Source organism: Marmota marmota, unplaced genomic scaffold, assembly GCF_001458135.2.
Source record: "Marmota marmota marmota unplaced genomic scaffold, marMar, whole genome shotgun sequence".
Taxonomy (NCBI): Eukaryota; Metazoa; Chordata; class Mammalia; order Rodentia; family Sciuridae; genus Marmota; species Marmota marmota.
This window is the reverse complement of record NW_025999961.1, coordinates 9473260-9487482: the sequence shown is the minus strand read 5'-3', so window position 1 is coordinate 9487482 and position 14223 is coordinate 9473260. Positions and strand designations below refer to the sequence as shown.

At 33.2% G+C, this 14223-nt stretch overlaps 1 long non-coding RNA gene across 1 annotated transcript in view; it reads right to left on the bottom strand.

Moving 5' to 3' along the window:
- Positions 1-255: 255 nt before the first annotated feature.
- LOC125616725 overlaps positions 256-14223 on the bottom strand; it is a 21051-nt gene continuing 7083 nt past the window's right edge. Inside the window, exons 2-3 of the long non-coding RNA XR_007347457.1 lie at positions 12385-12389; positions 256-267 (exon numbers count right to left, since the gene is read on the bottom strand). This is a non-coding gene — a long non-coding RNA (uncharacterized LOC125616725). The remainder of the gene's footprint in view (positions 268-12384; positions 12390-14223) is intronic.

Below are 14223 nucleotides of genomic sequence, written 5' to 3'. Positions count from 1 at the left end.
TATATGCAAAGATATCACTTCCCAACTGCTTATAAGGAATTCTTTGAGGCTGTATTATAGAATAAAATAATAATTAATAGTAAACTCCTCTTGTAGGATTTCATGCTAAAGTTAATATCACATTTGTACTGAGGCAAATTCCAGTTTCTCATTAACTTATGGCAAGTGTAATCAGCTTTTGTTCAATTAAGCAAAATCCTTAGAAAAACATTGAAATATTCATGAATATTCCTGAGATAATTAGGGAATTTCTGTATTTAGACTATACTGACATCTCATAAATATCACATTGTGCTTTTATCTTCATATGTTCTCTTTCTCACTAAATATAGAAAAGTGGTAATTAGCCTTAGAAATATCCATTAAACCTGAAGTAACACAATGAAAAAGCTAAGTGTTATAATGTAAATATAAAGGGTAAAATAAAAATATTGCTAGTTCTTACAGGTAGTCGTTCATATGGTACAATGTTGCCTTACTAACACAAACCCAGAAAATCACCCGAATCTCTATGGACCACATAATAACTAAAAGAAATCTTGAAAATGGAGCATGGTATTTAAATGAAAAAAAGAAAAAAAGCTAGTAAGAGCATAACATTCTGATTCAGGATTTCTTTTAATAAACTCAGTAATACAGTAATTATAAAAATTGCTACATGGAAAATTCCTTAAGGCAATATTAAAATAGTATATATTTAAAATTTAGAAAAAGGGTTTAAAATAAATGGAAATCCATATAATCATTAAAATAATTACAGGCTTTGATAACATTATTTGAACATTAAATAATTTGAACATTTTAAGATAGAAACTGCTTGTATGGGCTTCTGAGACACTAAACATTTAAAGGTGAGGTGGCAGACACACTGGGGTGGTGGGAACATGAAGCTGAACTGATGGTTTTGTGGACTGGGTGTACTGTGCTGACCCTCACATTCTTTTGTTTAAAGGGCAATTTGTCTGAGGATGTTCCCGCCCTTCCTGGATTCAGTCAATAGGCTATTCTACTACAGTCCTTGGTGAACAAAGTGATCTGTAGGAGAAATGCAGGGCCAAAAGTCTCCTTCCAGTAAATAAGAAGACAAGTTACTCTCAAAGGGAATATTTCTGTGACTTTCAGAAAACAAGGTCTCTGAGTTCTGTAATTAGAAGAAACTTCCCTCACCAAGGAAATGTATAAGAACAAGTTTGAATTAGAACCAGTCTGTGATGGCTAATGTGCTCCAGAGTTAACTCGGGTCTTTAGCTTTTCATTATAATAGTAAAATCTTCCCTTCCTGGGTAAAATCATGCGCAATGAGGACATGAAAATTTGATGCAGTTCTATTGTCAGTCAAAATTCAAGAGGTGTCCCTGGGCAAGACTATGAAAACTTCCCTGTGACCTCAACAAAACAGGAGGACAAGAAGGACACACTGTCTCTCTCTTCTCTGAGAGGACCATGCTCTCCCTTTCTCCTTTGAGAGTATCCCCTTTCCATTCCCTCTAATATCCATACCTACTACACTGAGCTACTTGTGAGATCCATTTGGTGTGAGTGCAAAGACCTGATGATTCATAACTTCTAAGATAACTTTCGTTCTGTGCATGCCCTTGCTCTGCAACAAATCTACTTTGATTTTTGTTGTAAAATTTAATTATAAATATTAGGATAGCTTTTTATTTGGATTTATTCTTTTAGTCAATGTCCCATAAAGTTATAGTAACACATCATTATTCAGTATGATGAAAAAAAATTCATTATTTGTCATTTATTTTTAACAGAAACTTAACTTTTAAGATTATATCTCTTGGAGTTGGGTTAACACACAAAAATACACACACACTCTCTAATTATTAAAGTAGTATATTACTAGATATGAATACACAAAAATAGAAATATAACAAAACAAAATATAAAACTTATTAAGGGTAATGACCATCTGTTTTCCTTTATTGAAAATAATGTAAATCATAATTTAATATGGAAAATGATTAGTTAGATTATTTGTTTTGTGAATTTGAAGAATGAAATCTACAGATGTATGGGTGAGAACAAAGTAACAGACTTTATGAGAGTAATATAAATAAAGAAAGCTGAGCTCCTAAAGAGGAGGGGTCCCAAGTGAGGATTGTCAATGGGTGTCTATGGTCTAGCAGTTTTTATGAGCTTGATTTATCCTTATAGTTGATTGGTGGGATGACATATAAAGATAGGATTCAGAAGGAGCCAATCAACTCTATTTTTGTCTTCAGCAAATCTAAAGGAAAGTGGTTAGTAAGTCTTTATTTGCACAAGGATGGAGATGAGAGTTTTTTGGCTCAAGGAAATCACCTTTTGCAGTTTGTGGGTCTAGAGGATGTTAAGGAATACTCCTTGTATCTTGGAATATATGTGATCAGAAGCTTGATATTCTGTTAGACCCTTTTTCTGGCTGCCTGTGGGTGTTCTATCGTTATGTCTCAAAATAATTATTAATAAATTGTATTGTCAGTTTCTGATAATATAACAAAATGCTCTGCAGAAATTAATTAAGAGGAAATTCTGGATGTTCAAATTCAAACAGTTTACAGAGGATTAGTTGAGGGCTGTGACTTGGCAATATCCCTTCATGGTGGAGATCAATGGAAGGAAGACAGGTTGGAGCAAGTGGTTACATAGGAGCCAAGAAGCAGGGAGAGACTTGGGTCCCATAGTCATTTAAAAGTCACACTCTAGCTGACCAAAGTAACCCCCACTAGGCCTCACCACTTAAAGGTATATACAACCACAATAGTAACTTTCTGGGGATGGAATTTCCAGCACACAAAATTTGGAAGTGGTAAAGAATAGAGAGACATGAACAGGGGAACATGAGGTTTGGGGAATAATTCTATAAAATGGGTCCACTGTGCTAACTCCCATATGCTTTCATTTTTAACAGCAATTTACCTACAACCTTGACTAGATTTAATTCACACACAAAATGTTATATTTCTCAGCAAAGTATCTGTTATCTGCAGGAGAAATGCAGGCCCTGAAATAAGGGTAAGGAGAACACAAGTTACCTTCATGGGGGGCATTTGTGACACACAGTTCAGATCCCATTACTAGGGGAAATAAGGATAATTCCTCAACCATACAATCTGTAAGAACAGGATCAAATTATAACCAGTCAACACATGCCATAGTGAACTAGAATTGCCATGGCTATAGGGACTTAAAAGTCTGATATAATCCTTCTGTCAGTCAAAAGTAAAGAGGTGTCCTAGGTGGGATTCTCTGGAAACTTCCCTGGGACTGCAATAAAAGTGGAGGGCAGAAGAGGTACATGATCCCTGTCATCTTTGAGAGGACCCACTTTGTCCCTGAGAGTATCCACTCTTCCCCTTTTCCATTTTTTTTCTACTAAGCTCATGCCTGTTATTCTGAGTGACAGGTCTGAAATTTTTCTAGCCTTATCACAAGATTTATGGTAAAGGAAAAATCCCCACTATGCCTCACGGAAGGCCACTGCCTGTAACAGGGTGACACAATTATAATTAAGCTACAGCAGGTTATGCATGGGTATTAATAAGAATGTTACCAAAAGTCCTTGTCCCAATGCCAATCCAATAACAAGGGCAAAGTTTTGAGGAAAAGGTAAAAGTATTAGTGCTTTACCAGCAAAAAAGAAGTACATGTTCCAGAGGCTGTGATTCTGCCTGTCAAGAGGAAATAAGGGTTTTAAGGAGATGAATCAAAAGCTACATATCATGTGTTCATTTCTTAGACCTGCCAGTGCCATCCCCAAATCTGAAGTACTTTCTTCCTGTGGTGGGTATATGTTCAAGGACAAATAACTCGGCCAAAATGGGGAAGAAAGGTAGTCCTATTTTCTCAGAGATTGAAGAGGAGGAGAAATTAGGGAGATGAGGGAGAGAGGACATTTATATAACACTAGAATGTGTCAGGTTCTATGCTATATACTCTATAATAATTATCATTTTTTTGTAGTTGGACACAATACATTTATTTTATTTATTTATTTTTATGTGGTGCTGAGGATCCAACACAGGGTCTACCACATGCTAGGCGAGTGCTTGATTGCTGAGCCACAACACCAGCTCCAATAATTTGAAATTATTGAAAAACTCAGTTGTATACCATGCCCAAGTGATATTTAACCCAGGCATATTATCTGAAAACTAAGGTAATACATCACACTAATAGATTAAATGCAAACCCCACATGACTATCTCTGTAGCCACAGAAAAGGCGTCCGGCAGAATAAGAAAAAGTGGTTTATGAAACAACCATTGCTGGCATTGAACTTGATGGTGATTGTGTCTTCATAAGGTCGTAAAGAGGGAAAGGATGGACACACTCTCACTACTGTTATTCAACATTTTATTACAAGTTCTAACCAGAGCATGATGGAAAAATTTAAAAAGATACATGCTTATTAGAAAGGAAGAAGTAAGATCATCTCCATTAGCACATAACATGGATTTGCATATAGAATTCTAACACATACTTATTAGGATGGATGAACATGTTAATATTATATAATAAAATATGAATGTATAATAATTATGTTTCTGTAAGCTACTGATAAATTAAGCTACTGTTAAAATAAAATTATGGAATCACTTCTATTACTAATCCCATTGAAGATATATTGTTAGGAACAAACAACAAAACTTTCAAAGATGTTAACAGGAAAACTACAAAACTTATGAAAGGAATTAAAACCTAAATAAGTGAAAATATATCCCTAGTTTATGTATTAGAAGTCTTACTATTTTTTAAGACAGAATAAAACTGCAAAGACTAATAAAAAAAAGTTTCAAGTATTCCTTTTAACATTCACTTAAGCAGTATGGCAATTGTTATTGAGGATGGAGCAAAATTCAAACAGATTAAAAACTGTATAGCAACTAAAAAAGTTTTAGTAGTTCTCGAAATATAAAGCAGAGTTGCAGTATTGCCCAGTCATTTTACACTAAGGTAAATATCCAAGAGATGAAAATATATCTACACAAAAACTTATACACATGTATTCATAGTAACATTATTCAAGGTAACCCCCCAATGGAAATACCCAAGTATCATCAAGTGATAACTGGATAAATAAAATGCTTGATATACATTTAGAGAAGTAGGTTGTTATCTGGCAAACAAACAAAAAAACAAAAAAGGATGAAGTACTTGTACATGTTAAAGCATGGAGGAAATTTGGAAACATTATGCCAACTGAAGGAATTCAGTCATTGAAATTTGATATAAAAATGCAAGAAGTGAGTTGTGAACATCATTTAATTTGATTTCTATAAAATGTCTAGAAGAAATAAAAATCATAGAGAAAGATGACAGATTAGTGTATTTCTAGGGCTGGGGTAGTGGAGAGTAATTAGGGGTAGTTGCTAATATATAGGTTATTTTAAGATGATTAAATAGTCTAAAATTGATTATTGTGATAGTTATACAACTCTAAATATACTAAAATCAATTAAATTGTATACTTGGATAAATTGAATGGCATATGAACATCTCAATAAAGCCATTTCCTATTGTAAGTTGTGTAAATGGGTTTGTTTTTTTTAGCAGATATCATGAAACAAACCAGAAATACACAAGGAATTTCCTTAAAGATATGTTTTCTCCTTTCATCAAGCAAAATCAATGATGGTGTCATAAATTCAAAAATATTTCATAATAAAATGCATTCAATATTTTTAATTTTCAAGTAGTGTCCAATTATCATTAGATCTTAAGTAGTTATACATAATTATTATCAGATCTTAAGTTGTTCTATCATACCAGTCTGGTTTGCACAGCAATGGAGATTTGGTCATACATGTAGCAGCATAGATTATATAGCCTACTCATTTTCAATCTGGTCCTAAAGATGACAAGATACTTTTTTGAAGGTTCCTCCTGAAGCAGACGTGAAAGGTGATGAGGCAGAACTGACCAGTTCACTGCTCTGTCTTCATTCAGAGCATCTGACCTTAATTGCAGGTTCCACTAAAGAAGTGAAGAAACTCATCCCCAAGACAACATCAAGACTTTATCTGTCTAGCTAAGCAAGCAAGTGAGGAGTTGAAACAAGAATGCTGATTGCATGCTTCTCTAGGAGTGAATCTCTACTTCAGCCTGCTGATTTAAGGATATTTAGCTGTTTCATAAACTATAATATTGTACAAATAGAAATCACATCATACTTTGTGTGCTTTGCTGCAGAAGTACATTTTTTTCCCCATGCATATTCTCCATTTTAGAGTTAATTTGTCTCACCCAGTCCATGTTTCAAAACTATTCTGGCAACTCCTAAAAGAAATTATGATCTCATCCGAGAAATTCTACAGGGAATCTAGGATGAGTTCCTTACTGAGAACTGGATATGGACTTCTGAAACATCACTTCGATGAAAGTCGGTAGATCTTAGAATATCTGATGCAATCCATGATCAGTGGAGGTGAACAAGGAAGAGTCACAGAAAGCACTATAAAACAGAGACAATAATGATTACTTCTAGTGAACCTGTGACAGCTCAGGCAATAAGGGATTTAGAAATTTCAAAGGCACTGCAACTAACAAGTATATTCAATCAATTAACATTGTTAGTTCTCTCCAGAATCATGTTCAACTCATAAAAAAGTTCAAGACAGGTTTTCAGTTTTGTTATAAGGATTTAGTTTCATTACAGAGGAATACAACTCAAGGTAGACATACCTGAGTCTTAGTGAGGTGCTGAATAATAAATGAATGAGTTACATTTAATCAAATATGTATTAGAACATGAGTCATATATCAGTATGTGTTGCTTAAAGGAGTGTTTTCTGTGGCGTCGTATGTACAATAATAAAACATATTTGAGATGTAAAAACATTAGTTCAACATATTTTATTAATTTCTACACTAGATTCACTATTTTTCCTATGTTTTTATGTATAAAATAATATTGTTCTATATTACTGACAAATTCTCTATGAGGAAAAATTAGATTTGATTGTTTTCTTTGAATTTCCCATCATAGAAAGAAAGAGTAAGCTGTCACTGCAGACACCAAGGGGGGATTTTCAATGAAAGAGGTGTGACTAGTAGGCATTTGGCTCTCAGCCAGGCCCACACTTTTTTTATGTTGGTCTAGCCTCAAAATGAAAAGAGCTTGTGATTTTTAAAAAGTGTCTTTGATATTTAATATGTCTTCTGATTGCCTAAATTTTCTGTAACAAAACTGAAAACCTGTCATATTGAACTTCATGAGTTGAAAAGTATTCTGAAGAGAACTAGCAACATCACTTTGTTGATTATGATTCAAAGGCACAGGTAATTGCAATGTGCTAAGCACACTTAAATCAGTCTTTAAAATAAGGATTATTTTACCTAGGTATAGGATATTATTGTTCCCTGAACATGGTGTTTCTGGTTGTTTGTTATATACACATGTGAAGAACATTAGCCAAGGTACTAAAATATCATAAATAGTCTCAAATCCTAAGACTAAATATTCATCAATAATACATAGATTATAAAAAATTCAAAGTTAATATCCTTGTTTTGATTTAAACGGATTTTTTAGAATCTATAAATTGTACATACTCTGTTTTAAAATTACTGAAACTATTATTTATAATAGTTTTCTTGTCACAAGAAAAGTCTCTTTTGTTTTAACGTTAATAAATAGGTAAGTTTATTTTAATAGAGGAATTATGCATGATAACAAAAAGATATGTCTCAAAGAATCATTTGCAAGCTTTTAACAGTGATGAAACAATCACAGTTTATTGCAATTAAAATATAATTAATGATAGATCTAGGCTCTTATTTTTAATTAGTATTGATAAGAATTCACAATACATAATGCCTTGTATAAAACTAATTTGATGACAATATTTTACAAATCTGTTATGTATGTTTCAGGGAATATAGTTGTCAAGTGTATTTTTGTTGTATCCTTCAAAGAGTCATAGACAGGTTGGCCATTTTGTACTTAATTAATATGAATTAGCTCATTAGTAATCATTTGAAAAACATCCTTCTGACTATAGTTTTTTCTAATTTCCATATATCAACATAATTAAGAGACTGCTTTTTATTAATATTGTCATGTTTATCATTCTATCTTGTAACTGTAGACTCTAAGGAATATGAAGAGATAATTTGGTATATTTTTGAAGATAATAATTTGGAGTGAATCAACGTTCTAATTGTATCATTCATTCCTGCTCATAAATTTCATCTAACACCCAGTTCCTTGTAAAATGTAACTTCCTTAACTGACAATTCTGTCGCTGCACTGGGAATCTTTATGCGTCTGAGGTTACCTGTGTTAATCTTAGCTCAACTCTCACAAGTTAGGGGCATCACATGGGAAAGCAGTATTGACTTGACTTAGATCCCTGTGGTTTCTCATCACCCAGCAGGCCAACTCAGGTTACTCCCACAGAGAAGTAAGAGTCCTGAGAGAGAGCCAACCTGTACAGCCTATTGAGCACTAGGCTCAGAATTGACTCAATGTAACTTTTGACACATTCTATTGGACAAAAAAAAAAAAAAAAGAAGAAGGCACAAAGTTTAAGAAAATAGACAGGACCGCTTAAAAACCTGAAGGGGCCTATTGTAAAACATGGATACATAAGAGTTGGAGAAATGGCACCAGTCTACCCTGCTGCCAGAGCCTGACTTTGAGGATATATAAAACAGTCTCATAAGCTTCCAAATTGCACTAATTCTGATAATTTTGAATCCCTTAGCTTATCTTGTGTTCCCCCAAATATTCACTGTATCAAAAATACATATATTAGATGGTGGAAGCATTTAGAAAGACCCAAATCCCCTGGGAACAATTGTGCACTGTTTACGTTTAGCCTGAAAAAACTCTGTTAATATTTGGTCTTTGTGTATTTCTGACATTCTGATCTTCAGCAACTGTCTATAAATACTGGGTCCTATGACATTAACAGGTATGTATCCCTGCCCAAGGTCAAAGTTTAAAGTTAATCATCAACAGATGACAGTGCTTTCCTTCCTATCCTATGTAGATATCACCTTACAAGGTATGATACCACCTAAGCTCAAATATACATATAAATGAACAAAACATAGGAACACAGAAGGCAACACCCCCAGGCTGGGAATGGGGCTCAGTAATATAGTACTTGTCTGGCAAGCATTAGTTGAAAACAAAAGAGAGAGAGAGGGAGAGACAACACCCAGCCACTTGGTTGTACTAAACAGCTACAGAAAGTACAAGTGAATCTATTGGAGGCAAACCATTCCCATCAGCTTATCCAGACATATTAGTGAGCTAAACTAAGATCATTCTGACATGAGTCTGATTGTCAACAATGACCACATGACCAATAGATTTCTGGGGACAAAAGTCGTTGTCAAAAAAGTTGTGCCACTTAATTTTAAACACCAATTTTTATAGGTAAAGCTGAGTAGCTTTATAACTATAAATTCATTATAACTATATATTCTCGTGTTAAATATATCAACAATTTAGAGTAAAATAAAATAGAATTCCTATGTATATAAGTCACCATTCCTCTCAGTGACTGATAGATGATTTTATGAATTTTGCATCTTTCAAGTACATTTTTAACTCTGGTCTATTCTTGGGCCTGTGTATAATTTCAATGTTATGTTAAAAAAAAAGAACTAAAAAGACTCTAAAAGTTGAGTCAAATGGATTGACCAATATGAAAAACAAGCACATGCTAATGATCTAATTCCTTCAGGACACTGCATTTTTAATCATAGTCTAACATATGCCTTGCCAAGATATTTAGTTATTAGTTTAAATTCTTCTCTGCTAGATCTATATTTTGCTTTAGTTGTTGGATACACTATGAATTTGAATTATTAGACTTCCTTTGGTTTTCTTCACCTGTCAAAATCTATCCTATTATAACAACATCAAAAGCTTAACTGTCTTTCCTGACCTAATTTTTTTCTCAAGTGGCCAGATAAAAAGGAGTGAAAATAAATTATGAAACCATGAGTTACAACACAAGAGAGTAAATATGAAAAGAGGTTAATGAGAGGACAAAGATCAAACAAGCTCAACCAAAATAACAAGCGTTCTATTCTTAATGACTGCAAATGTTCACAAGACTTTCGCTTTTATCCTGTAAAATAAAACCTCCTAAACACAATGAGTTATATTGAAATATGAATGAATAACTCTATGAAGCCAGGGTTCACTGCCCTTATTTTTTATCTTCATAATTTTAAGCTCAGTTAGAAGCTTGTTTCTCACAATTCCCTCTACACCCAAAATTTATATGATCATTTAAAAAAAACGCTTATTTAATAGTAAAATATAAAGAACAATTGTTTTCTCAAATACACCCTTTATCGAAATTGCTGAGTGCGCAAGTACTTACTTATATAAAATGAAAATAGAAACAGTGCATAGTGACATACAAAAGAGAATGGCTTACCTCCATTGACCAAATTCCCTGTTATTTCAAATATTTGTAAAGTATTTCTTATTTGGATATAAGACCTGGTTATAAATTTGATATGCATAAGTAATTTAACAATGTTATATAATAACTTTGATAAATACAATTGTACTCCAAAACTCGGTGTGATGAACTTTGCAAACTACTTTTTCTGCAACTTTAATATTCTTACAAGTTACAGTTCAATCCATGGTAAACAAAAACTGTAAGAACACACATCGGCTTCTTTCAAACTTGGAACAGTTCTTGGTACCTTGTGGAAAGATTTTTATTTATATAGAATCATAAAATTTTATAACCTGAAGATATTTTAATTGGTATTTTAAGCCTTAAGTGAGATTTTTCATTTCTCATACATGACATTTTTTTTCACAAATAAGTTGTGATAAATATTTTACTTAGGAAGTAATATTTTCTATGATTCTGTTTTATTTTTTCTTTGTAACACCTCTGCAATTTCTAGGTTGTGTGTGTTGACCTGTCATATTTATCATTTTCATTTTTTTGTATGTGTGTGTGAATAAATATTCAAGTGAGTTTGTCATACAACTAAAGCCAGAAAGCTTCTTTGCCATCTGCCTTCAGAAATTTTCTAAATGTAATTATATGAATTCTATCCCCGTGCAGTTATGTTCTGCCAGAAAGGTAAGAATAATTTGGTAAAATTACCAAAATTAAATTACCATGGTTTTCCATAGAAAAGTTTCGTCTTTAAGTTGAGACTGGGCCAACAAATCTACATTTAGTTTCCATGATGTTTAGAATGTTTGTTATTCCTTGACTGAATATAAAGTCATTGCAGCTTTGGTTTTTGTTATGAGTCAACATTGCAGAATTATTATTCTATGAATTGCTTTTGAGGCTGTGAGTATAGGAATTTTCTTTTTGTAGATTGTGCATGCTTCTGTCCACTTCCATGTATACCTGCTTTGTAGCACTCAGCTAAAAAATGCAAAAGATTGGATAAATATCCTGTATCCAAGAACATTTAACTCCTAATTATTTCCTTTTTTTAGCTTCCTTTCTACATTTCTAAGCTAGAAAAATATAGGGATGTAGATAAATTCTTTATCCTTCTTCTCTTGCAATAATGATATTTTGTGTGAGTCTCTGACACATTTTTAAAGTTTACTCCCAAAGAAATGAAGACATACCTCAGATTATGTTAAATGTTTGTTATTAGTTTCAAACAGTATGTATTTGTGTATATTTGTGGTTTCCACAGACGTATATGAAAAATCATGTTATTCTTACATGTTTAAAATCATACTGCTCTTTATCAGTAAACAAATTCTATAATTACTTGTACAGACATAAGTATGAGGATTTTGATTATAATTGCTTCCAGAAATTGAATTTTAAATGTGATTTTAATTTTACATTTATGCTTTTCAATATTGTTTATATTATAGCTTTCACTCTAACTTTTCTTTGAATATTTAATTAAGAATAAAACTCCTGTATTCCTTTTTTCTCTATTAAGATGTGATTTGGAATGAAGTTGTGATTCAACATTATTTGCTCTGGAGAAACTAACTATTAATAATAATAGCAACTATTACATTAGAGACCATTCTCTGTTAAATTTCTATGTTACATTTCCATCACTGTAAAAAAAAAAATACCTGATAATCAACTTAAAAGGAGGACATGTTTGTTTTGGCTGAGACTAAGGGTTTTCAGTCCATGGCTGGCTGTTTCTTGTTGATTTTAGTTATGCGATAAGACAGAAAACCATGGAGGGCAGCTCAGGGTTGAGTAAAGTTATTTATCTCATTGCAGCTGAAAAGTAAAGAGAAACACAGGAGGGGACTAGTGTCCCAATATCACTTTACTGGCATAGCAACAAAGGCCTAACTTCCTTTCACAAGGACCTACTTCCCAAAGTGTCCACTACCTCCCTGTAGAGACATAAGCTGGAGACAGCACCTTTAGCATATGAACCTTTAGAGATTTTTCAGACACAAACTATAACAATTACAAACTTAAAATTCAAATTTTTCTAAAACTGATAATTATATTTTTATTCATGTTGGCTTATATTATGTATTTATAAGCTGTTTTCTAAATAAAGGGTTATGAACAAGAAAACCATTAACAGAAAATGATGTTGTTTTTGTTCTTTATGGGTATATATATATACATACATACCCATAAAGAAAAAAAATACCCCCCCCACACACATATATGTATTTCCCATTTGGTAGAAGGAGAAAATTGAATCAAGTGCTGAGAGTGGGCATTTCATAGTAGATAAACCAATATTTTTAAGACAAAGGTTGTATCCCATCCTTAATCCTCAAACATCTTCTTTTCGCCTCCCACAAAATTTAGACTATATGTTATAACCAAGAACATGAATGTGGATTCAAGCAGGCATGGATTGGAACATGTACCTGCTTTGCAATCCAGAACAAGTGATTTTATCAGGAACCTCAGTACCTCATGGATAGAATGGGTGATAATAATAGCTAGTTCATAAGGTAATTTCAAGGATTGATTGGGATCATTTGAATAAATGAATTTAACATAGTACCTGTGTCTTAGAACCATGCACCTGATAAATGTTGGCTGCATCTTTCTTCTGTGTAACTTTGGACAAGTTACTCCCCCTTCTTGGCTCTAATTTTTGTCACTTGCCAGATATGATACATGCCGGTCATCCAAGTGATATCTAAAGATTCTTTCAATCCTGAGAACCAGTTACTCTAAATGATTTGATTAATTTCTCTGTCTCACTTAACCATACTTCACACAAGTCCTGAATTCACCCTCCCCATTATCTTAGAGAGGCAAATGGACATTAGGATAAAGAACACAGCTGACTGGGGCTCAATTTTGGGTCTTGTCACTTCCTAGATGCTTGCAATTGAGAAAAAAGCCTGACTTCTCTAAGTATCAGTTTATTCCTTTTAATTAATTAATTTATTTATTTTAATTATGTATGTATGACAGCAGAATGCATTTTGATTCATTGTACACGATTGCAGCACCACTTTTCATTTCCCTGGTTGTACACGATGAAGCATTGCACCACATGTGCAGTCATACATGTATGAAGTGTAATGATACCCATCTCACTCCAACATCTTTGCTATCCTCATGTCTCTTCCCCACTCCTCCCTCCCCTTTGCCCAAAGTTCCTCCATTTCTTTTTCCATGCATCTCCCATTATGGATCAACATCCACATATCAGAGAGACATTCAGCTTACTTGCTTGGTATGATATTCTCCAACTCCATCCATTTACCTGCAAATGCCATAATTTTATTCTATTTTAATACTGAGTAATAATCCATTGTGTATATGTACCAGAGTTTTTTTTTCTTTTCATCTATTGAAGGGCATCTAGGTTGGTTCCATAGTTTAGCTATTGTGAATAGAGCTGTTATAAACATAGTTGTGGCTGCATTACTATAGTATGCTGATTTAAAGTCTTTTGTGTATAGACTGAAAAGTGGTCTAGCTGGATCAAGTGGTGGTTCCATTCCAAGTTTTCTAAAGAATCTCCATACTGCTTTCCAGATTGGATGCACCAATTTGCAGTATCACTAGCAATATATGAGTGTGTCTTTCCCCCACATCCTCACCAACACTTATTGTTGTCTGTATTATTGATAATTATCATTCTGACTGGCATAAGATGAAATCTCAGAGCAGTTTTGATTTGCATTTCTCTAATTACTAGAGATGTTGAGCATGTTTTCATGTATTTGTTGATCAATTGTATATCTTCTGAGAAGTATCTGTTCAGCTCCTTAGTCCATTTATCCATTTATTGATTGTCGTTTTTTTTTTTTTT